The sequence below is a fragment of the Haliotis cracherodii genome, unplaced genomic scaffold (assembly GCF_022045235.1).
Source record: "Haliotis cracherodii isolate W230 unplaced genomic scaffold, xgHalCrac1.p SCAF_14, whole genome shotgun sequence".
NCBI lineage: Eukaryota > Metazoa > Mollusca > Gastropoda > Lepetellida > Haliotidae > Haliotis > Haliotis cracherodii.
Genome location: NW_027266269.1, coordinates 12,927,632 through 12,952,341, shown reverse-complemented (window position 1 = coordinate 12,952,341; position 24,710 = coordinate 12,927,632). Strand labels below are relative to the sequence as shown.

The window sequence follows — 24,710 nt, the reverse complement described above, 5'->3', positions numbered from 1 at the left end:
GCTTAGTCGCACCAGGATCCACTGCCTGAATTGGGAATATTTGTTTGCAACACCAACTCACGTTTATAGGTTTCACCACAGTGATAACCATCTGAGATATGCGTCGCTTAAATTCGACATCCAATATGAAATTGACAATAACGATATAACTGAAATACTGTTCAAAGTGGCGTTGACCCCAACTTACTTACTCAATATGATCACAAACAAATGTGTATTTTATGTGTATATGCTTACAATTTTCATGTGTGGCAAACATTTTCTTGGCCATCTAACCTTGAGCAAGTAGTACAACAGATCTGGGTTTTTTTTATAAAGTTATTTGATGACAACGTAATTGAGAAGAGTTTTATAATATATGTAACGGTAAGGAGACACACATTTGTAAGAAAAACGCGTGATACATGCCAGGGAATAGGGCTGCCTTTACCGAACTATTATCACTGGAAAAAGACGTTTACCTGTGTCATACTCGAAATCGTATGTTTGAAGCATTTCATAAGTTACACGTGACAGCTGTCTGAGTAGTGCACGAGTTGTACATGGAACACCGTCAATGTCTCTTTCCTTTCAGAACACATCGAGTGTTACTGAAGTTTGAAAATCAGATCTTAATAAAATGATCAAAGAGATTTATTTTTTCCTTACAACGTGTTCATACAAATTTGAAAACGTTTCAGTAAAGGTCGTCGACTATTACATCCTCAGTTTACTATCTCCTCACTGTATATACGAGGGATGTTCCAATATATGTCATATACATTTCATAAGTTATAGGTTTGATGCAATTTTCATACACATTTGAGGTAATGTGCAATTTTGATATTGACATGTCCACAGAAGCAACATTCATTAAACCTTGTGTTTAATTGGACTCTTCACCCTGGGAAGTAGACTATTACAAATAAGTGTCCACGTGTTTCCGTATGTCATTCTGTCATCTGTCCATCACTATATATTCCCTTTGTACAGTGTGTCCTTCTTGGGGATCCCGCCCTTGTTACATCCTGACTCGGTGCAGCAGTAGCTGCAGGTGAAGTCTTGGTAGTATGGGTTTCCTGGCCCAAGTTTCTCACATTTGTTATCATCCGATGTTAGCTGCCACCACTTCGTCTCACAGTCGTTAACTGAGGCACAGCTGGAAATTGTAAAATGAAATAACATGAGTGAATATGCTTTACGCTGTTTTGTGCAACATACCAACAGTATCGTTGTTGGGGAAACGATAAATGGGTTTCTCACCCAGTTGTATGTGACGTGTCTAACCCGTGACCATCCAGCGCTGATACCACTTGACTGTCCCAACGGTTCAGATTTAAGAGGAAGGATCAGCCTTTTCATGTCAATATTTAAATTAATATTTCAATGAATCATGATTTTTTTACAATCATTGTCAATTTGTTATATTTGATACACGTTTGCGTGTCTAAATGTACACGTTGCTCATTAAAAGATTAATTATATATTTGGTTCAAAAAATATTGCAAACTCTCGAATTAATCAAATCATTTAATTAGAAGGAAAGAGCAAAGGAAGATGTCGATTACGACACAAGTAACTGAAAGTAGTAAGATATAGGTACGTGCATATATGTGTTAGCAGTAAAGAAATACAGACCTTTTAGTAACTGACTTCCTTCCGTCAGCCCTGGTGTTGATAGTGGTCATGCAGAAGGGTGTCATACTGGGACATTGGGTGTCTGGTCCAGGGACCACACCGCAGTGAGGACCGGAACATGTTTCACAGGTGAGAGGTGCTTTGAACAGAACATTGAGATGGACCGTTAGTGGGGTCTTCTTTTAGATGTTGGAGTGGAGGAAATGACCCATTGACATGGATATAGTTTGTGGGTTCATCTCTTAGAACTTGCATTACAGTACACAGCACATTGACATGCACAGATAGTGGGATCTTCTTTTAAAAGTGGTACTGCAGTAAATGGAACCTTATGATGGACAGTTTGCGTGATCTCGTGGAAAGTTATTTGTATCTTCTCTAGTTGTTGCTGTGCTACAGTAAATGGAACATTGACAACGATAGCGAGTTTTAAACATTTGGAAGTGTATTTCAAAATCCGTGCAGCTTCAAAATGATCATTACTATTATGTAGTTGTTCTCAAAGATTATTGTTCCATATTTTGTATCCCTTTTAGAATACTTCCGTGACTTCTAATACACATATAAATTCCAGAAACCGTCCTTCTACACTATCATCACAAAACATACACCCAAGTGTGGTCCAATCACTTCCACATTTTGATTGACTTTGTAACAACAAATACAAAATGTGGGTTCACATAATCCATGCCAATGGTGCTTTTCTAAATACATTGTGCAATACACATTGTATAAATTCCTGAACATTCATTGACAACACTGCTGCACCGGTACAAAATCCACCGCGCCCATCCCCATTAACTGGGAGTACCTTTGCCTGCAGTTGCTTTGTTGGATAGTTGTGACGTTGGTACATCTCGTGCAGTTGGAGCGTCAGCTACTATGAAATGAAAAAAGTCATTTATCAATGAATCTCTTCAAATACATATTGCTGCATTGCATTCCCGTGTAAACGCTAACAAATTTATGACGGATAAAAATTAATCATCATATCATTTAATATTATTTCATCACATTATAAATTTCTAAGGATTTCGTAACTAGAATGGGTTATCTGCTATTAAGGGAAAGTTTTTTTCACGTAACTGGACAATACTGCTCCTTTCGTCTCGTTCACAAACTCTGCTTTGCCATCGAGCCTGGAATAAGTGAATGTCGATATGTCGATCAAATTTGTATAATTCGTAACTAACGCCTTTCTGATTATATTTCACAAACTCTATATATCCTGTTTACAGACACTACGTGCGTATAGATAAATACATAGATGCACCCTACCTTATAAACCACGTGATAGGCCCCGCGTCTTTAGCGAGAACACCAACCCTCCTGGCTGAATCACAAATAGAGTCAGTCTGAAATAAAGATCAAACCCAAATAATTGCTTTACAACAGAACCATTTGACTTGTAAACAACATGACGAGATTTTGCATTATTTTATGAAGTTTCCAGCATGTTCGTAGTTCCCAAACTCCAGCTGAACGAGGAATGCTTAGTCATAATGTAAACATACCTATGTTCATTTAGCACATTTATATGTTGGTGTTTGTGAATGTACTTTGCAATCAGAGAACACGCCATAGAGTGCAGGCTTACTGAAGATGACGTTCAACGATGTCATATTTGCCAGGACTACATTTTGTATATTTGTGTGTTCATATAAATTGTAATTTATCTGGGAACGAAATACTTTGACGGACCTCTGTAGTTTACTTGGCATGTCCTTTCAATCAACCTGTAAATGTTCTTTGAACAAATAAAAAATATAGAAGATGGGTTTTCTTTTTAAACGCTATGGCAAATTTCCTTTCGGGCCATCGAGTCTGTAAGAATGCATTTCTATCTGCCGTGATTGTATATGTACACCAGTCTCAGACTGAATGAAGTAAATATCTTCCCAAACTGATAAATAGAGCTTATCACGCGAGTGTGTTTGGGGATGGTAAATAGGTGAGGTGAAATGGGGTTTAACCTCGCGTCCAAGATTATTGCACTTATATAGCGACGTGCATGTACGTGTGTGTGTTTGTGTGGCTGCTTGTACTAGTCCGGGCTGATGCCGATTTATAGTGCTAGCTCACTGAGATACCATGCCACAGTTTAACATGAATATCCCACTCATACACAGTATACTGACTCCGAGCCGACCAGTCCTTGTTTTAGCCCTTTAATGCCGAGCGCCAGACAGGGTAACAACAAGTATCATCTTTTAACGTCTTTTGGTATGACGCTGCCGGGGATCGAACCCGGACCTTCCGCTCTCCGGGCGGACGCTATACCATTAGACCACGGAGGCGGTTTGGGGATGGTAAACATCCTGTATTAGGAATAAACATTGTATTAAGCGATAACCTCTTTATCATATAATGTCATTCTTCAATTCTGTGCTTGAAAATCGCTTTTCATCTCTCACAAACATTACCAAAACATTGCAAGTTTTCCTGGAATGTGCGCATTAATATATGTTACGTCACACGGTAAGAGACGTGTCAGTCGGACAGTGACAGTAGCTAATATAGTTATTCAGTGGCGAAACAACATATACGCAGAACAATAATTGCCTGCACAAATTGTGTTTACTTGCCTTTCGCGGCAATCCATCGGTCTGTCCGCTAGAGTAACTGCCTTTGTCAAAGAGAAGCTACTCTAACCCTACTCTAACCCTAGTCACGGCCACGGTCAGACGTTGTTGACAGTCTGTCATGCCATAACGTTAAGAAGTGCAGTCAGATTTACACACAGCGACAAAACGAAACAAGGTAACAATTCGAACATATTTCGGCCAAATCCAACTGTTGATATTTGTGGAATAGGTTCCAAGTCGCAAAAGGTCTACAAGCACAGACATGGCTACAAATCCCGCTTTGTTTCGCAATTTATATATCCAAAGTTGCCAAAATTTGGAAAATGTCTTAGCTACGTCACAGTGAGACACTGATTTTCAGTATATAAGACTGTTCCTTTGATAATGATAGCAATTATCTCAGTAGTTTCTCCATATTCCCTATGGTTTCCGATCGCCGAATGACAGGGGCTACGACATGTTTGTTTGTAAACACTGAAAGTAGTCCCTACTTGACCTTTGATATTTGCATCTCTATCTATATGACGCCAACAGATATCGTTTTCATCCGTTGTCTTTATCCTGCCGAGAAACCCACCCATTATATGATGAATCGTGATATCCTACTAAATGAATCGCATATGGCAATTGCATGCATTACATTGGAAGAATGGTATCGTAACGTTCTCCAGTCCATGTTAACCTAGCTACATTCACACATTCCTACATTCACCAATTCCTACATTCACCCATTCCTACATTCTCCCTTACCCTGCAAATGAATGATCTAGCCAGGGAGCAATAGTTTGACGTTCTACTGTTCTATCTACATATTTACAACTTAAGTTTCTATCCCTCCTTTTATCATATTATTACATTTAAAATAGCAAATGTGACCCACATTGTGGTTTTAATGAATGAGTTAACTGTGCCTTATTACGAAATTAGATTAAATGAGTACATTTGGGAGAAAGATTGACAAGATGGTTACACTTAAATGTTAAATGTGCAAAAAATGTCATGTTGTAACTCAAGAGATACATGTTACGTCACCTTTGTCAACTCTGTAATTACACGAGAATGGCAGCAACGGTTGTAATGTATACATGTATTCACACGTGATTTATTATATTGGTGAATAAGAGAAGGAAGCAAACGACGCAAACACGTCATGGTTCATAATATATACTGAAACGCAAAAGAAACGTCACCTTTATAAATATATGAGAAACCTTATTTGTCCAAACTTATCATCAAGATTGAAATGAAAGTGCAAGTTTTCTTAAAGTGAAACACAACACTGTGAATATGGCATCACAAGTCAGAATATCGTGTGTCCGTCATGTGCATTGATGACTGCTTTGCAACGTCGATACATGGAATGGATGAAGGTCATAGGCACTTGAGCCCACACTCTGAGGAACGTCTGACGCAGTTCAGATGCAGTTGTCGGCCTTGGTGGGACGTCATTCAGCCGTCTTTGAATCTCGTCCCACAGGTGCTCAATGGGATTTAAATCGGGACTGAGCGTAGGCCACTGTATTGTTCTGTTGCCATTCTGCTAGAGGAAGTATCTTATTGCTCTTGCAGTGTGGACACGGGCGTTATCATGCTGAAACTCGTGGTTGCGATGACGTGCTAAATGAGGTATGGCGTGTGGTATCAAGACTTGATCAATGTACCGAGCGGCTGTGACACCATTGCCTCTCCCTGGACTGATGGTCTAGAAGACAACAGCGCAGACCCTCTGTGCAAGACCAATTCCACCCCACACCATAATGCTCGGACCACCTCAACAACACAAGCGTCCAAATAACATTCCCCACGGCGTTGCCAGACTCTCTCTCTGCCATCTGCTGTAACGGCTCTCGTCTGAGAAGAGGAATCTTCTACACTGCTGGTGGCGTGTTGCCACTGAAGACGGTCCTGGCGATGACATGGTGACAGAATGGGTCCTCGGCGTGGCCTGTGACAATGGAGGTGTCTGCTCGTCAATCGTCGACGCACGATGTCCGCACTGATGTGTCGCTGGTGTGTCCCCATGGTCTGTCGAGCGGTTTCCGCAGCAGTAAAAAACCCTTGGTCTTCTACTACGTGGTCGGTCATCTGCGGTGTTGGTGGTCTGGTACCTTCCGGGCGGTTTGTCCTGCTTGCAATCGTTCAAGGATTTGGTGTCGCTGATTTCTTGTCAATCTTGGCATGTGGTAGCAATTCAATAACGAATGAATGTTATCCGATCTGGATGGATTTTTATAGGACATGAAATGGGGAAACACATGTACATTTCAATTTGCACGGAACCCAAGTGCATCGGGTTACCATGGCCGTTGCCGTGATGCGTTTTTGCGATCGGTTTTATTGTTCCATTATTTCATTTTTCCGGACAAGTTAATATTAGATTTTAGAAACCTTGAAAAAAATTACCCAGATATTTAAATGACAACTTTTCATGCAATGTTACTTGTGGTGACGTCTCTTCTGAAGTTCAGTATATATTCATTTGATATAGACCAAAGTACCCGAATCCCGGTGTGTGTTTTCAAAAACTAATTTAAACATACACGGGTGTCGTTCTGACTGCAGGAAACTGTATGAAACGACACAATCATAGAGTCACAATATAATTCAAGCAGCTTTGCATTATTACAGTTCGCACGCGTAACTTACAGATGCAAATTTGGTTGGCAGTGATGAACCGTCAGCGTCAACAGTCCCAGGAACACACATGGCACTGAATGTAAACCATATTGATTATACACAGATACATACATGGGTTTACCAGCTGAGTGTGACTCATTCAGTCTTTCTAATGTTGATATAAACACAAGAGGTATATGAAAAAGCAAGAAACATACATTGGAAGCTGCAGTAGTAGGGTGTATGTTGATGATAATTTACCATATTTAATTTTTTGGAGAGAGAAGAATCGCCTTTGTTCATCTGGATGTAAAATGTACGTTCGTGTCATGCATATCTATAGCATATTTGATGTATTGTGGACACCAAAAGAGGATTGAAACTACTTACTGAAAAGCCTCTCCAGGTTTCATGCCAATTTCACTGAACTTTTTACTATTGTCGAGTGTTTTGGTAATGTTACCAGCAGCTGAATCAAAGAGCATTGTTGTATTGAATGTCAGACATAATATATCAGCTGCATTTATATATCATTTAAATGTGTGTTTTTTAGACAGTATGATGATCACTGATAGACACTTATTAAAGTCATCTTATATGGCACATCGCCTACTTACAACAAAATGTCTTAAATAAGTAACTAGAATTTAAGGATCAAATAATAATTCCATTGAGAAAACAAACACATCTGTATGTAATATTGCTGATACACATACCAACCACGTATGCCTCATTTGTAGTTACACCATCATCAGCGTGGCAGATATATAACCCTTCATATTGTTGAATATTTGTCTTTTTGACGCCTGTCAGGAGCATCTCCCCGTCTCCAAAATCTATAATTGTTTGGTCCGTAGACAGGTCCAGTCCTCCGCCGTATTTGCTCCAAGTAAATTTAGGAGGCGGTTGAACTTTAGTTTTACACACCAACTGTGTAACACTGCCAGGCTCCAGGACAACTATTGGCTTCTCCACAGAAATTGTTATCGGCTCTAGAATCAAATGCAAACCAAGTTACACGTATCAATATTTCACAATGATATGTAATTAAACTGCAAGGCATTTGCATGTTTAAATATTCTGATGGAGCTGGATGTTCTTGGCAAGAACAAACTCGTCCATGGCAAAATGGATCAGCCTGACACGCACGTCTGTATATCTCAAAAATTCATGATCATGAGGAGGTTGTTTCCCTAGGGGAACCACAGGGGTTACTGTTGACTTCTCTATAGAAGGTATTTACGGCGCTTAAATCAAATGAACCCGACATGGCATATTTTCTATGGTGAAAACGTCAGCTATACCCATATACAAATATTACAATGACAGTTGATTAGGTTATTGACCTCTGCTAGCTTTCACTATCTGTGGAAAAGTTCAAAGAAATACAAGTACAGCATTCCCGGAAATAACTAACAAAGACATTTTTTTACATCGAACACTCTCAACTATGAAAACAAATAATGGTTATCAACATTTTGATGACCGGTAAAATTATGTAATACACTCGTATATATGTACCCTAAACCAACTACGTGACGTCATTTTCTAACGCAATAACACAATGGATGATGTCTAGTTCATAAGTGGCAATTAAAGCCGCCAGGTGAGAAGAATACTAGATATAACCTAAAAAAATGGAATGCGTTTTTCAGGTATATATGTACCATGTTCCCAGGCTTAATTGCATGTCTATCAAATTGGAATATATACTTACCATGTAAAGTATTAAGGTGAAGTAAAGAGTCAACAATTTAGATTTCAGCACAAAGTCTCACTAAGATTACAAACAACTCTTTAGATTCACGACTTACTGTTTATCTGTACATGTATTGTTCCATTAGCCACACCAACTGAGTTCTCAGCCACACACGTGTAGTCGCCAGTGTTGTCGTTAGTTACGTACGCAAGGCTTAAGTTGTTTCCGTCAGGCTTGGCATTGTAAATATCCTGTTGAAGAAAATTAAATAACTGATAACATGGGTGGTCAAAACGTAAAACAACGATTGCGATACAAACCTTCATCTCGATTGTTAATGTTAGGGAAATTGCCTTTTATGATGGTATTCAATATCAGAAAAATAATCCCTAAAACGCAAAAAGTGGTAATAATAAAACGGATTGAAACCTTAAAGAAATATTCCTTCAAGTAACTGAATGTGACTTTCATACATACACCTGCATACCTGTATGGATAGAGTTGGATAACTAATAATTCAAAAGTATAACACGTCAGAACAGCACTGGAATGCATACCATCATCTCGTTTACTAATGTGACAGGAATTGCCTTGATAGTGTTATTCTATAGTAGAAAAAGGTGTTTTTACAACAGCAAAGATTGAAACCTAATAGAAATGTCCCTTCGAGTAATTGAAAGAGGATTTTGCCCATCAATTGAACATATATAAACACTGCATACCTGTGTGTTATAATACCACGTGACACTTGGCTGAGGCACTCCTGTGACATCACATGACAGGATGACGTTTTCCCCAAAAAATGCATTGACGTTCTGACTGGGATTTGAAATGCTTGGTGCAACTGAAGGCAAAGTTATAATATAAATTATATGTCAGCACCAAAGTAATAGTCCTAAAGGATATTACGTCAAATGTCTTGATTCAATCGTGTCATAATGAGCGATGGAATAAATGTATTCACTTCTAGACAACTCACCTCTTGGTATTGTTGTAGTGATCGTTGTTCCTCCAGTCGTTGGAGGTTCTTGTTTGTAGGTTCCTGGTATGGCTGAAGACTGGCCAGGCGAAAGCAGAGAGGAGGAAGGGGAGATTATGTCTGACATCAACACGGATGCTGAGGGTAAACTAGTAATAGCCGTTGGTAAGAGGCTGGAAGCGACAGCAGCAGGGAGAGACATCCGGCTGGATGTTGGTGTTGGGAGGAAAGATGTAAAAGAGATTGATCCCGATGGAGATACTGTTGGATGTGAAGATAATATTTGATTCACTGAGCTTTGTGAGGGAAGAAGATAGGCCGCTGACGACACACTAGAAGCAGGAACAGACAATGAGAGGGTGGTTGATGAACTGGGCAATGATTCAGATGCTGACTCTCCTCTCGAGGGGGCATAAGTACTTGCACTTACCTCTGGTGACGATATCATGCTGTTAGAAACGGAGGTCATTGCTAATATAGTTGATGGGGAATTCGACCCCATTCCAGATGATGACACTCGCTTTGAGGAAGCATAAGTACCTGCACTTGCCTCTGGTGACGATATCATGCTAGAAGGAACGGAGGTCATTTCTAATGCTGGTGATGATGAACTTGATGCCATCCCAGATGATGACACACCCTTTGAGGATGTATAAGTAACTGTACTTGCCTGTGATAAATATATACTGGAAGGAATAGAGGTCATTGTGGATGTAGGTGATATTGAACTGGGTGCCATCCTAGATGACGACACTCCCCTTGATGAAGCATAAGTACCTGCACTTGCCTCTGATGACGATATGATGCTGGTAGGAACGGAGGTCATGGCTAATGTAGGTGATGGGGAATTCGACCCCATTCTAGATGATGACACACCCTCGTAGGAAGAATCAGAACCTGCACTTGCCTCTGATGAAGATATAATGGTGGAAGGAGGAGGGGTCATGGCTAAATTAGATGATGGGGAATTCGACCTCATTACAGATGACGACACACCCTTTGAGGAAGCATAAGTACCCGCACTTACCTTTGATGACGATATCATGCCGGCAGGAACGGAGGTCATTTCGAAAACAAGTGACGATGAACTGGATGCCATCCCAGATGATGACACACCTTTTGAGGAAGCATAAGTAACTGCACTTGCCTGTGATAAATATATACTGGAAGGAATAGAGGTCATTGCTGATGTAGGTGATAATGAACTGGGTGCCATCCTAGATGACGACACTCCCCTTGATGAAGCATAAGTACCCGCACTTGCCTCTGATGAAGATATGATGCTGGTAGGAACGGAGGTCATGGCTAATGTAGGTGATGGGGAATTCGACCCCATTCTAGATGATGACACACCCTCGGAGGAAGCATAAGTACCCGCACTTACCTCTGATTGAGATATCATGGTGGAAGGAAGAGAGGTCATTGCTACTATAGGTGATGGGGAATTCGACCCTAATACAGATGACGACACACCCTTTGAAGAAGCATAAGTACCCGTACTTACCTCTGATGACGATATCATGCCGGTAGGAACGGAGGTCATTTCTAAAACAAGTGACGATGAACTGGATGCCATCCCAGATGATGACACACCCTTTGAGGAAGCATAAGTACCTGCACTTGCCTCTGATGAAGATATCATGGTGGATGGAAGAGAGGTCATTGCCACGGTTTGTGATGATGAGTATGGCAAAGATTCAGATGACGACATTGATGATGACACGCCCCTTGAAGAAGCATATGCACGTGTACTTGTCTCTGGTGACGATATCATGCTGGTAGGAACGGACGTCATTTCTAAACCAGGTGATGGGGAATTCGACTCCATTCCAGATGACGACACACCCCTTGAGGAAGCATAGGTACCTGCACTTGCCTTTGATGAAGCCAAAGTAGGTGATAGAGGACTCGACATCATCCCCGATGACGCTCCTTTTGAGGAAGCAGTAGTACCTGCACTGGCCTCTGATGATTTTATACTAGAAGGAAGAGAGACCATTGCAACAATTTCTGATGATGGGTATGGTAAAGTGTCAGATGACAACATCGATGACACAGCCCTTGAGGAAGCATAAGTACCTGCACTGCGCTGTGATGAAGATATCATATTGGATTGAAGAGAGGTCATTGCCAAAGTAGGCGCACCTATTAAGGAAGTAAAAACACCTGCACTGGCCTCTGATGATATTATACTGGAAGGGAGAGAGGTCATTGCCACAGTTTGGGATGATGAGTAGGATAAGTCTTCAGAGGATGACATTGCATTTGAGGAAGCATAAGTACCCCCACTTGTCATGGATGGTGATGTAAGGCTAGATGGAAGGGATGATGATTCAGATGCTGTCTGTGATGGCGGCAGAAACAAGCTCTGAGGGGATGACGTTACAGCCTCAGATGAGTGTGACATGATCACGTTGCTTGATGGGGTAAGTAGGGAAGCCAAGGGGATATGTGTTGCATAGGAGGCGGACGTGGCCATTATCGATATCGTATGGCTGAAAGATTCTGTACTCTGGATATTTGACTTAATGGAGGGTTGCATAGAAAGAGGCTGTGACAGCATGGTGGACAGCGTTGACGTAACGTTCACAGAAGTTGACGGTGTCGTGATCACTGAAGAGGAGTTCACTTGCCCAAGGTCCACTGGAATAATGAAACTTTGTGTCAGTACTCGAAATTACCATTGTAATAATGTTCATAAATATTCAGTAGTTGCTCAGAATATTTTGTTTTTGTTCATAGTGTACCGTGATATCGTAAATTGTAAAGTGATCTTAATGATAAATTTAATGTTTGTTTTAATGTTAACTTGGATTTCATATTACAATCTGCATTTAACATTACCATTGAGAGATCCATTGAGAAACTGCGCCTTGCCGTCAGGCCTGAACAGAGCATTTGATATCATTCGTTGATTGAAAACGTCGTGGTAAAGCGGATTTGGTATGTATAACGTAATGATTGAGCGAATATAGCGAATATGAAATATATATATATAAAATATATGTAATCGACTCTTGAACAGAAGTTGAAACAGCAGCAATTACATTAATAAAACAAAACAGAAAGCACCATGATGGATTTTCCGCTCAAACATGTTAAGCAACATATTATTATATTAATCATGGGATGCACACAAGGGTATTAGATATAGCAAAGACCTCCATACCGTATAAGCCACGTTACAGGGCCTGGAGTTGTGTCAATAATACCCACTTTCTTGGCTGAAGTACATACAACCTCATCCTAAAAGTTAAACAAATTGAATGTTATTATTCATACAACCATTGCGATGGGTATCATTATTTTTCTATAACATTACAGAGTGAATACACAAAAAGAAGTAAACTTCAAATGAGTTGGTACATAATACAGTAGAGATTAGTCCTGTGCTAGGGAATAAGTTGTTTTACAGTATGTCCATCAGGATTCATGCAGGCATTGACAGTGTTTTATCTTACGAGGTTAAACTGGTGGGTAATGGGAGATCCATCTGGTCCCGTGAGGCCTGGTGGACACATCGCACTGAAACAGATAAAAGGAATTGCTAATTTACTCTTCACCTGTACGCTGTATTTATTATTCTCATTATTTTTCCAATACAAAATATGTTTGATACACTATTCTAAATTGAATGACACATGAACAATATGATTGTCTGTGTTTCAAATAGTATACACATAAGGTTGTACTTGAGATTCAAGAAAATATGGTCAACTGAAACTTTTGTTCAAGTAATGAAAACATTGCGGCGTAAATAAAACACCATTTGTAACTGCCCAATCACAGATCACAGCACAATCTCATTACAAATAATATTCTACGCCAAAACGTTTATCGTTTAATGAATAGCAAACGTGTCAACTAATCGAAATTGTTTTCTCTAAGTAAAGATGAATATCTATAGTTATATATCACTTAATTGGTCGTTTAGAAAGAGGTTAAACTTACCTATTTGACAAAATCACGCCATCAGTGTGCTTGGAAAACAAGAACTACGCATATGGTGGGAAAATATAATGTTCTCCGTTTGTGTTATCTTGCTAAAATTTTGGTCAATGAGATGTTTTCGTCAGTGTAATGACAGCATAATCATCCTAGTTTAATTATCAAAATACGAACAGGTGATAAATACAGCTTCAATATATCTGTGGTAGCAACATGATGGTTACAAAATATGTTTTAATGAATGTGTGTCATCCTTGAGTCAAATGTGCTGGATACGCATTCTGAAGACTTGATCAGCCAAAGCATTAGGAAAGCCCAAAACTACGAGTTACAAGACGTGTACCATACTCGTGAAACCCTCGAACTGACAAACCAAGATTCATAATCAGTACGAATCGGGATACAAACCAACGCTCCGTAGATCTAGGCGCGATACAATTTCCTACAGCAAATTGCCACACCTTTTCTCGGGTACTGTGACCAGTAGATACAGACACTTTCATGAAGGAGTCCAGCATCAATGTGTCATTGTTGCCCACTTACTGGAATGCTTTCAATGGTGTGGTGCTGATGTTGTTGAATGGTACGTGTCCATCGACTGGCGTTGTCACATTCATCGCAACTGAACATACAGAAAACAGTCAGAATGACATCATCACATTTACATGTTGCCGTTAACCTGCATTTTATACTCTAATTACATTAATGAACATTTTCAGAGTCCATGTAAGTACACAAGGTGGTGTTTTACAATCTGTATATACACATGCACAAAAGTTAAGCGCCACCCACCATATTTGTGAGCTGTTACTTTTGGCACTAATGATGACTATCATAACGAGATGTACGATTGTTATAAGCCATATATGTAAACCTCATGTGATGCAAAAGTTGTCCCACAGCAAGTTTATCTTGTGTTCCAAAAGAATATGAGCAGAGAGGAATTTTACCGAAGACCAGAAATTGAAGGTTAAGAAAACATTTAAAAACTTTTCTTCTTTTTTTGTCATGTAACTGTTATGATATCAGCAGACCATATCAGGTGTCACATAAACACCCTATGGAGTGCAGAGTCCATTGCAAGACAGAAACGTCAGTAACGTGTGTATGATCAACGGACATTGACCACAGCTTTAACCCTACGCCCCATACTCATTACAAGTCGTTGAATGCTTCTCTGAGGCAAACGGATCCGTTATTTATGAAGTGCGGCTTCAAGTCCAGTGAGATTTTGAACTGGGGGATCACGACGCAAATTAGCCAAAACTGCCCGAGATCTGTGTTGTCTAGAATTGTCGTCCATGTAAACAGGTCTTGTCTAAAGAAGATGGTTGTTAAAATGAGGGACTACCACTGGACGAAGAACGGCATCTTGGTATTATTGGCCATTCAGGTTTCCACGAATTGTCACCAGCGGAGGTTTGCAGCCGAAGGAAACACAACCCCATATCATGACAGACCCCCCGCCACATGCTAAGGTCTTCTGGAAGTTTCTTGGTGCAAAACGAGTGTTACGTTGCCTCCAAACACGTATTCGACCATCAACAGTTCGTAGCAGCATTCGACACTCGTCAGACCAATGGATCCTTCTCCAGTTGGCCAAGTTCCATTGACTACGGACACGACACCATATCAGACGATTCCACGTGTGCCTCTCAGTCAGTTGAGGACGTTTTACTGGTCTTCTGCCGTTATAACCAGTCGCTCTGAGGCGACGCCTTACGGTCATCGTCGAGAGTCTCTGATGGGTAATCCACTGCAGTTAAATCTGTTGAAGTGCCAAATGGATTTCGTCTGACTATCCTGAAAAGACGTCGATCCTCTCTGTTAGAGGTCTTTCTTGGCCTACCTGACTTATGCCTGTCATTGACATCATTGGTTTGACCATGTTTGACAATCAAAAGAGTGATAACACTGTGATGACGACCCATGTGTCTTCCAATGGCCCTGCATGACATGCCAGCATTTGTCATGCCTATCACTTGCTATCTTTCAGTGTTCGTTAGCTTTCTCCTCACCATGGCTGATTTTCAACCTCTATTGGAAGGGGAATCTCACACAGGAGCAAAATGCAACCACGTGTCTGAAACTTGAATTTTTACAATTTATAGGGTAGGGAAACTGCAGCAACACGTAAAGCACGCTTTCCTTGTGGTATCTGGACAAATTTGGGTTCAGGAAACTATGGAAGCCTAATTCAGTCATACATCATCTTATTTCGTATTTCTGATTCCCGCACGTGAAATCAAGAGACTATGAATATGGTGGCGCTTAACTTTTGTGCATGTGTATTTTAATCTGGTACAATAGTTTATTTTCGGGAAGAAACAGTGGTTTAACTTTTAGTTCTTACCAATCTGATAGGCTGAAGCTGACGTGTGTCCATTTGTAGCATTACAGACATAGACACCATCATACTTCAGCACGTTGGCCTCTGTGATCCCCATGATCAGCATCTCGGCAGGACCCAAGTATCGATACAACTTATCAGCGGTGATGTCTTCGCTATATTTACTCAAGGTAACGGAAGGTGGAGGAATCCCTTCTCCCACGCATTTCAACCTGAGTGCTCTCATTCCAGGGCTGATGACCACGATGGGAGGCTCCCCTTTCACAGAAACTGGTTCTGAAACATTACATCATAACCATCGTCAATCGACGTCAATATATCAACTGACATTATTAATATCACTATTGAATCCACTTTCTATAAGTTGTCAGTCACAATCAATGTCATAACAGCTTTTATTAAGCGAACTTCCCACCCTCCGGCAAGCATCATGATAAGAATCATACAGCTGAATAGATGATAGTCTTTGTGGGTGGTTTGATGCTTCCAATTAGCATAGAAATGAGTTACTGATGAAGCTATATATGTGTGCTTTTTTGAGAGCACATGCATTCATGTATTCATATGTTATACATTGACATCTGATGGCCTGATTGCTTCTGCCCCAATGTAGAAATAGTAAGTCAGGCACCTGTGACATGCACATGGAAAATGGCCTCTTTTATCCCTTGTGAGTTGTTTGCGACGCATTTGTATATTCCTTCGTTTTTCTTCACAATGGACGATATCGCCAGTGTATATTCTTTGGGATGGGCATTTGGACTCACCTATAGATAAGGGAATTATTATGACATTCACTATTTTATACATATGAGGTGTCAATCATAAGGATATATATCTTCACTATTCTGGTGAAAGTATTTCGAGTTTGATAAACTAATTATATCATTCTTTTACGCACATTATGTGCCACTCATATCTCGTGCATACATCTCTATAGATAAAGAGGGAAGATATTGGCTGCCTTTCATAACGGTATAACATTCGGCAATATATCATACATTCAGTCGAGGTACAGTTTTCAAGAATGTTAAATCATTGTGTATGCTAAAGACAAAGCTGAAGTTCAGAAGGGTTCGGATGAAGGTTGTCTTTCGGGGATTACGAGTGACACTGCATTTGTATTGTGTCATAAATTCATCATTAGTCACATCCAATGGTTAAGCAGACAATGGTTACAACACTGAATATATTATGTATATGATCTTACCGATTTATCATATTCCCAGGTGACGGATGGGGTCGGGTTGCCGCTCACGTTACAGAACAGAAGAACCGTTTCTCCAAGGATGGCGTTCACAGTCTGGTTTGTGTTTGATATATCAGGGGCAGCTAAACAAGAAATGATCCTGCCTGCATTCTTTGCCACATTGTCTCGTCTTGTCTCGTGATGTAGATATAAATCAACTGGTATAGTAGTTCTAGATTATAGGATTTTTGTATCAATGTTATGATTTTATTTTGCAAATGTATTACTGAAATCTGAACCACAGATGCTGTGAAAACAACGCACCTTTTCAATGCAACTGTGCTTCATTTACAATGTATATGTTATTAAATTCTGATTTTGTCTGGAATTCTACATTAAATCAGATATCAAGAATACATAAGGAGAATAACTACCAAGGAATCCACAAGGGCACATCAGTTAGTGCCATAGTACTAAATATACAGAAAAGGATGAGTGATATGATTGCTATAAAAAAAAACAATATGCACGAGAAATGTATGCTAGATGAATGACGCGATTTTTCGGGCAATGTATGTCAAGGCCAAGGTCGTCTGCGAACCAGGGTATGCGGCATGCATACTACAAAATACATGTGTTGCATAGGAAAATTCACAAGGACAAATGCAGAAATTGCCGAGGAATTAGCAAAAAATGGAGAAACAAATGACAATCACTTTTCCATTGCGGTCATTTGTTTTAACAATACTGATCTACGTGAGCACAATAGAAGCATTGATTGGACCGTACAGACCAATTTTCCCAAAGGGTGTAAGAAATTGAGAAACGCATTATAATTTAAACTTAAAACGAGGTTATTTGAGAGTCTTTGTTATTCAGAGTTCCAAATCATCACTGTATTTGAAACGTCATGACACATGAAGCAATGACAGAAAAGGGGGCAAACATGGCATTTCTTTGCTGCTCTGACGGTTATTTTCTAAATCGGATCTGAATTCTATGAAAGTGAGTGAGTGAGTTTGGTTTAAAGCCGCTTTTTTACAGTGTTACAGCTATATCGTGGCGTGTCAGGAAAAGCCCGAAGTTAAGCAGGTTTAAGACGTTCACTGCTTCGGTGAAACCCACGAGGTGCTGACAAACCTAGAAACATAATCGGGGTGAACCCGGATTAGAATCCACAATCATAGGAGTCTGCACAGCGAATCGCGGCGCCTTAGATGACTAGACCATGCCAAGCTTCAGGTTCGTAAAGAGGCCTTTGATGTTTGGAGGTGACATCGAACATGTAAAAGTTAACGATGGAAGGACCCACATACGCACAGACCACGACAACGCACCCCATTAGATGCTCACTTGAGTTATTTCAGGAGAGCTAAGCACAAAGAAGCATGTTGAGGACATACTGAGGGGTAGAGAAGATGTTGCTGTTGAAGACGCCAGGGAAGATGCGATTGTTGATGTCAGAGGGATTGAAGTGGTACTTAATTGTTCAAGTTCCACTGAAAATCAAACAGAAATAAACGTTTCATATAAATACACACTTTAGAATCACATGGTAATACGGAAAGTTATCAGTTCCTTAATCATATTTTTATTACCAGGTAAGGAGGATTTATAATAATTTCCTCTTTGATCATGTTGTACTTTAAAGTTTAAAGTTTTTCCTCTCTATGTCACTTGTTTATGAAACACGTTTGACGTTGTAAATTTTATTGTAGAGTCTTACCCGTCATGGAGCCATTTAAGAACAGTGCTTTGCCATTAGGTCTAAACATAAGAATTCGATCAATAAAAAGCTGTTCAACTTCAATGTATTCCATAATCTAATCTACTGTATATGTGTTTTATTTGTTATCATCATAGTTTGAGGATCGGTCGGGTAGCCTAGTGGTTAAAACGTTCGCTCGTCATGCCGAAGACCCGGGTTCGAATCCCGACATGGGTACAATGTGTGAAGCCCATTTCGGGTGTCCCCCGCCATGATATTGCTGGCATATTGCTAAAAGCGGCATAAAACCAAACTCACTCACTCAATCACTCGTTATAGTTGGATCTGCTGTAAATGTGTTTTATTTGTTACCATCATAGTTGGTGGCAAACAAGCAACATCATTATCAATATGTTTATTCTGTACAAAATTCACAGAAAAAGCAGCATACCTGATAACCCACGTGACCGAGCCAGCATCAGTATCAATAAGACCAACTTTCCTTGCTGAAGTACATATTAGCTCACCCTATACCAACATATAAGAAGAGAGTCATTTTTGAAATAGCACATGTGTGATAGAACAAATTTGTTCTTTAAACTAAAAACAAATTGCACTTTTTTTACAGTTCAAGTGTTAAAATGATTGATTTATCCAACATGATTGTGGAACAATATTTCATAATTAACTGGTAAACGTTGGGCAGATCAGTTCCATGTATCCTGGTGCGTGTGTAATATTCCTGTTCCATCTCTGATAATATTATATTTGTTTATGTCTATGCAATATTACAGTTCTTTGAAAAGAATGTAATATTGGCTCGGCACATATATAGATTGTGTCCATTCTTTGCCTTTCCGGACATTATTGAAGAATCATGTATGTATATTTTAAATTAATTAAATCAATTCGAAGACATTATCAAAATGTCCAGTCGTTCTCTGATCATGAACTCTATAGTTTCGTTGTTATATTAGAGTTCGAGCTACAAATCGCCAAAACCGTTACCAGTCGTGATCGTCAGTGTTACAACAAAGGCACTCATGATTGCTTCTGGATTCGACACCCAGAATCACAGTGGTAAGTGGTCTTCATCTGTAGTGTTCCCGGTGATTGTCGTTCTCATGTGAAGTGGTGGAACGTTATTCTAAACTTCTTCCCCAAGTTACCACAACTTACAGAGTTAAGAGATTTTGCGTATTAAGAGTCAAATAAACATTTTACCAGATCAAACTCAGTGGTGATGGGAGATGAATCCGGCTGTTTGCTTCCAGGTGGACAAAGGGCACTGAAATAATATTTCAATATAAATAATATTATAATAATATTATTTTTTCACAAGAATAAATACACATTTAACAATATGGAGTTATCAAATCATCAAGGTTTGAGGGCCATTGGTTGCATCCATTAGGCGTGCAAAAAAACTATGGTCTTCGGTTCGAATCCCGATTCGCCCTGATTTTGTTTCTGGGTATGTCAGCACCATAACTGTGCTCGTGAGCATCAATGATCTGCATCACTTCGGGCTTCCCTCCCATATAAAGCTGACCCGTAGTGATAAAACTGTAATACAGTTCAAGGCGGCGTCAAACTCATTCATCATGTTATGCCTAAACAAATCACGAACAAATGTTACTGACCAATCACCCTTCTTCGACTTCACATAATGTAGTACTGCATAAATGGATTGGGACATAAGGTTTTTGTGTGTTGAAGATATATCTGCACACAAACCTAGATGAACTGACAGATGGAATCACACAGTTTTTTACGTACTGAAATGCTTTCAATGGCGTGGTGCTGATATTATTAAAGGGAACATTTTCTGCAAGCATCCTCGTTACATTGCCAGCAACTGAAACATCAACAAGTCATATTCGGTTGATTGGTTGTTATTTTACGCCGCAGTCAACACTATTCTGGTTACATAATGGCGGCCAGTAAGTAATTAAATCTGATCACAATCCGTGATGACAAGTAATTGAGTACGTTTGGGACCAATTCTAAAGTTGGAGTACAAAAACATATTCATTGCGCTGGATAAACTTAATTATTGAAGTGGCTCATATTTTGTTATCGAAAAGTTCAATTGGCTGGAAGGAAAACATGGCATATGGTACAATAGTTTATTGACTGGAAGAAACAATTGTTTAACAATCATCGGATCAACACCGCTTTTGGCAGAGATTTCTAATAAGTGTAGAGGTGTTTTATCGCATTTATTTACCAATCTGATAGGCTGAAGCTGACGTGTGCCCATTTGTAGCGTTACAGACATAGACACCATCATATTTCAGCACGTTGGCCTCTGTGATCCCCATGATCAGTATCTCGGCAGGACCCAAGTATCGATACGACTTATCAGCGGTGATGTCTTCGCCATATTTACTCAAGGTAATGGAAGGTGGAGGAATCCCTTCTCCCGCGCATTTCAGCCTAAGTGCTCTCATTCCAGGGCTGATGACCATAATGGGAGGCTCCCCTTTCACAGAAACTGGCTCTGTAGTGAAACAAATAAATTGAACCATAAATAGAAATCGTATTTAACCAAATCAACATTAACATGTATCATAGATACCCATCGACAGTGGATAATCTGTTCCGATATACATTTTTACATTTCTTGCAGTTTCTGATTATTAAGTCACTGGAATAACTGAGGTCAACCCACTGCACCTGATGAAGGCGTCATAAGTAGCTACGTCTAGACAAAGAATAAAAGAAGTTGCCATCCATAAAAAAGTGTCATGTTATGTTATGTTATCCCAACTTCTAAATGCCTCTCAAAGACTGTATTATGATATGATCATTAAATATGTTAAAATAAATAAATAAATGACACAATTTACCAACCTGTCAACCAATATTAATTGCAGTTGCAATATGTGTATGTATGTGATGCACTAAGTATATACATGACTAGAAACAACAAAGAATAGTCCTTAAGGCACCTATGACATGCAGATGGACAATGCCCTCCTTGGTTCCAAGAGTGTTGTTAGCGACACATCTGTATATTCCCTCGTTTTTCTCGTTTGCGGACGATATCGCCAACGTTGATCCCTTTGGGTGGGCATTTGGGTTCCTCTGTTGAGATGGGAAATAGCATGACTAAAATATATTTTTAATATTTGCTTTCAACTGAACATGAACGTGTGACAATAAGATACACCTTCAAGTATACAAAGACAAACTTTTGTTTCCTGTTCAGTTGTTCACATAAGTAAAGAGCATCACAAACATGTTCCTGCTCCATATCAGTTCGTTGCATATAACCTAAACATATTAGTAATCCATATAAAAAAATCCATATTTTGTGACATGATGACACTCAATTATATATTAATACAGCTTCATCAAATATGTACTTTGAAATTTGACTGGTCTATTGGTAGAAATGTAACGCTTTAAAAAATGACGATTACGCCGGATGTGTCACAACCGATGCTATAAATGTAAGTATCTGTTTCGCAAGTATTACAATACCACCAATGGGAGCATAATTTACGTTTCAGTTGATGCCCGCCCTTCAGTCCAACCACTATTATTAAAACTAGTATGTATCGATCTGTACTGTGTTCACACAAGAGACTATAAAAAAGTTAACTAGGTTGAGATCGTTCAATGACTCCCTACCTGTTTATCATATGTCCATGTGACCGATGGCTCAGGGTTGCCGGTTACATTACACAACAGAAGAACAGTTTTTCCCGCGATGACGTTTACAGTCTGGTTCGTGTTCATTATGTCAGGGGCCACTGAAACACACATGCATCGTTTCAAGTTGGAGAAGACCTTTACATGATGGCAATATGTCTTACGCACCTCTCTGGCAGAAGTACAGAATGACTAACACGCATATGCTTATTTCATATATATTCTGCGTCTTTGTCATATATTATCATACATTATGCGCAGAATATTTTGACACGTTTGGATTTAAAATGAAAACAAGATTTGTTATTCACATATATAATTATGTGTAGACGGACAGATGTGTATTATAGATAATTTGTAATAAATATCGACCTATCTATGAATACGTCTCTCTGCATAGTGCTCGGCCAAAAAATTGATAAAACAAGAACTGGTCGGACTCGGAGTCAATATGCTGTTTTTGCGTTGGTCATCCATGTTAAACTGCGGCATTTATCTCAGTGGGCTAAGGTTATAAACCGACATTAGTCCGGGCTAGTACAAGCAGCCACACACACACACACACACACACACACACACACACACACACACACACAAACAAACAAACACGGAAATGCAAGTACAATGATCTTGAAAGCGATTTCACTCACCTTATTTACAAGTATGCAAATTAACAAGAGACAATTGCAATAGACAAACATGACTTACTAGTGGGAAGATAAGAAGAGGTTGCTGATGGCGTTGATGTCTCAGGAGATGAAGGAGTGGTAACTGATGGTACTGTACTGCCAGTAACGGGGTTGACGTTAGCGTTACAGCCATCTTCATTACAACAGCGGAACCCTGCTTCACCCAAAGTCGTCATGTGGCCTACACACTCCTGGTAAATATACACACATGGTGTAACTGCTGTGTGTTTGATCATTAAAAGATGTTAGCCACATATGTATCATAATAGTAAACAGCTGAAGAGATCAATGTTCTGTCCGTATGAAAAAAGAATTATGTAAATTCTTGACATTTCAGACAGAATGACGTTCCCATTTTTGCGCAAAATTAAATATTCAGTCATTTTCACATATTTTACATACGTGGTTTCCTGAAAATATCCTCAACCGACGTATTTGAGAAGTGATCACTCACCGTTTTCTCTTCACATCCAAGATCAAAGAAGGCAATTCCAAATTTGAAGACTTTTCGAACTGAGCAATACTGTCAAGGAGAAATATGAGGGTCTATTAGCATTTGAGATGTAATAAAAATAAAGCCGGACCCTGAAAAGAGAAGGTTTGTAATTGCAATTGCTCCGTGTAGTGGATCGGGTATTATTTTTGATTTTGACACATCCGTGAAAAGTCGTCACATCGCCCTGGGGCTTTTGTATTCCTCTCTGCAATGCAGTATTTAGGGTCAGATTCCGAATGAGTTGTCTACAACAAGATAATCGCATAAGAGCTATTGGCATGATTCATGTTTCATTGGTAGAACGCATGGAGAGGTAGTCAATATGCTCAACGTGGAATAGGTTTCTGCAATGTTAATTATGGGCTCCACACAGAGCGACAAAGGTTAATCAAAGAAGTCCGGGATCAATTAATCAGAAACAGTCTTTAAGACATCGAGCCCAAACAGCCAATCACATGGATTGCCACACCATATAAACGAATGTTTGACTAATCGTGGGGGCACGACCCATTATTAGTCAAGTCATATCAAACGTTCTCTTTTACTGCACGCCCTTTGTCGTCATTCTGGGTAGTTTCCTCCCTTACAACACACCGCCTACATATTCTGTTGATTGTCGTGTTACACCTGGCCCGTCTTCGTCTTCATCAATTACCATCATTCGATACCTCTTTGTATTTCTGCAAACATCTGTTATTTTCTAATATCCCCTACTATGTTGTGAGGTTTTTTTTACAGTATCGTATTGCATGGTATCCTTAGGACAGCTGAGGATTACAACAAATGGTCTCGGAATTTGGGTCGTATCTGAAGTACCCGGATGAATACCTTGAAATAGGTCAAATTACCAGTTTCTAGTAAGCAGTCACAGGGGTAATACACTAAGGGTCTCAAAAATGTATTTGGAACTTGGGGAAACGTTCAGCGCACTCTTCGGCAGGATTAAATGTATGCACGTTGACTTTTTATTTACTCTTTGTTACCCCTGGACTTTTTTCTTTTCTTTTACTTTTTGTCCCATTTGTCCCCCCAGCATTTCCTTGTCTGTATTGAAAGTTCTGCCCAGGGTCTGCTCTTTCCTCGGATAACATACTGGTATAGGTTTTTGAGATCGGTACAAAGTGTAAGGGGTTACTAATAAACAGTTAAATATCACCGATTCTTAATATTGTTT

At 39.6% G+C, this 24,710-nt stretch overlaps 1 pseudogene; it reads right to left on the bottom strand.

Annotated features, from left to right (window-relative positions):
- Positions 1 to 633: 633 nt before the first annotated feature.
- Positions 634 to 24,710, bottom strand: part of LOC139461012 (streptococcal hemagglutinin-like) — a 43,447-nt pseudogene continuing 19,370 nt past the window's right edge.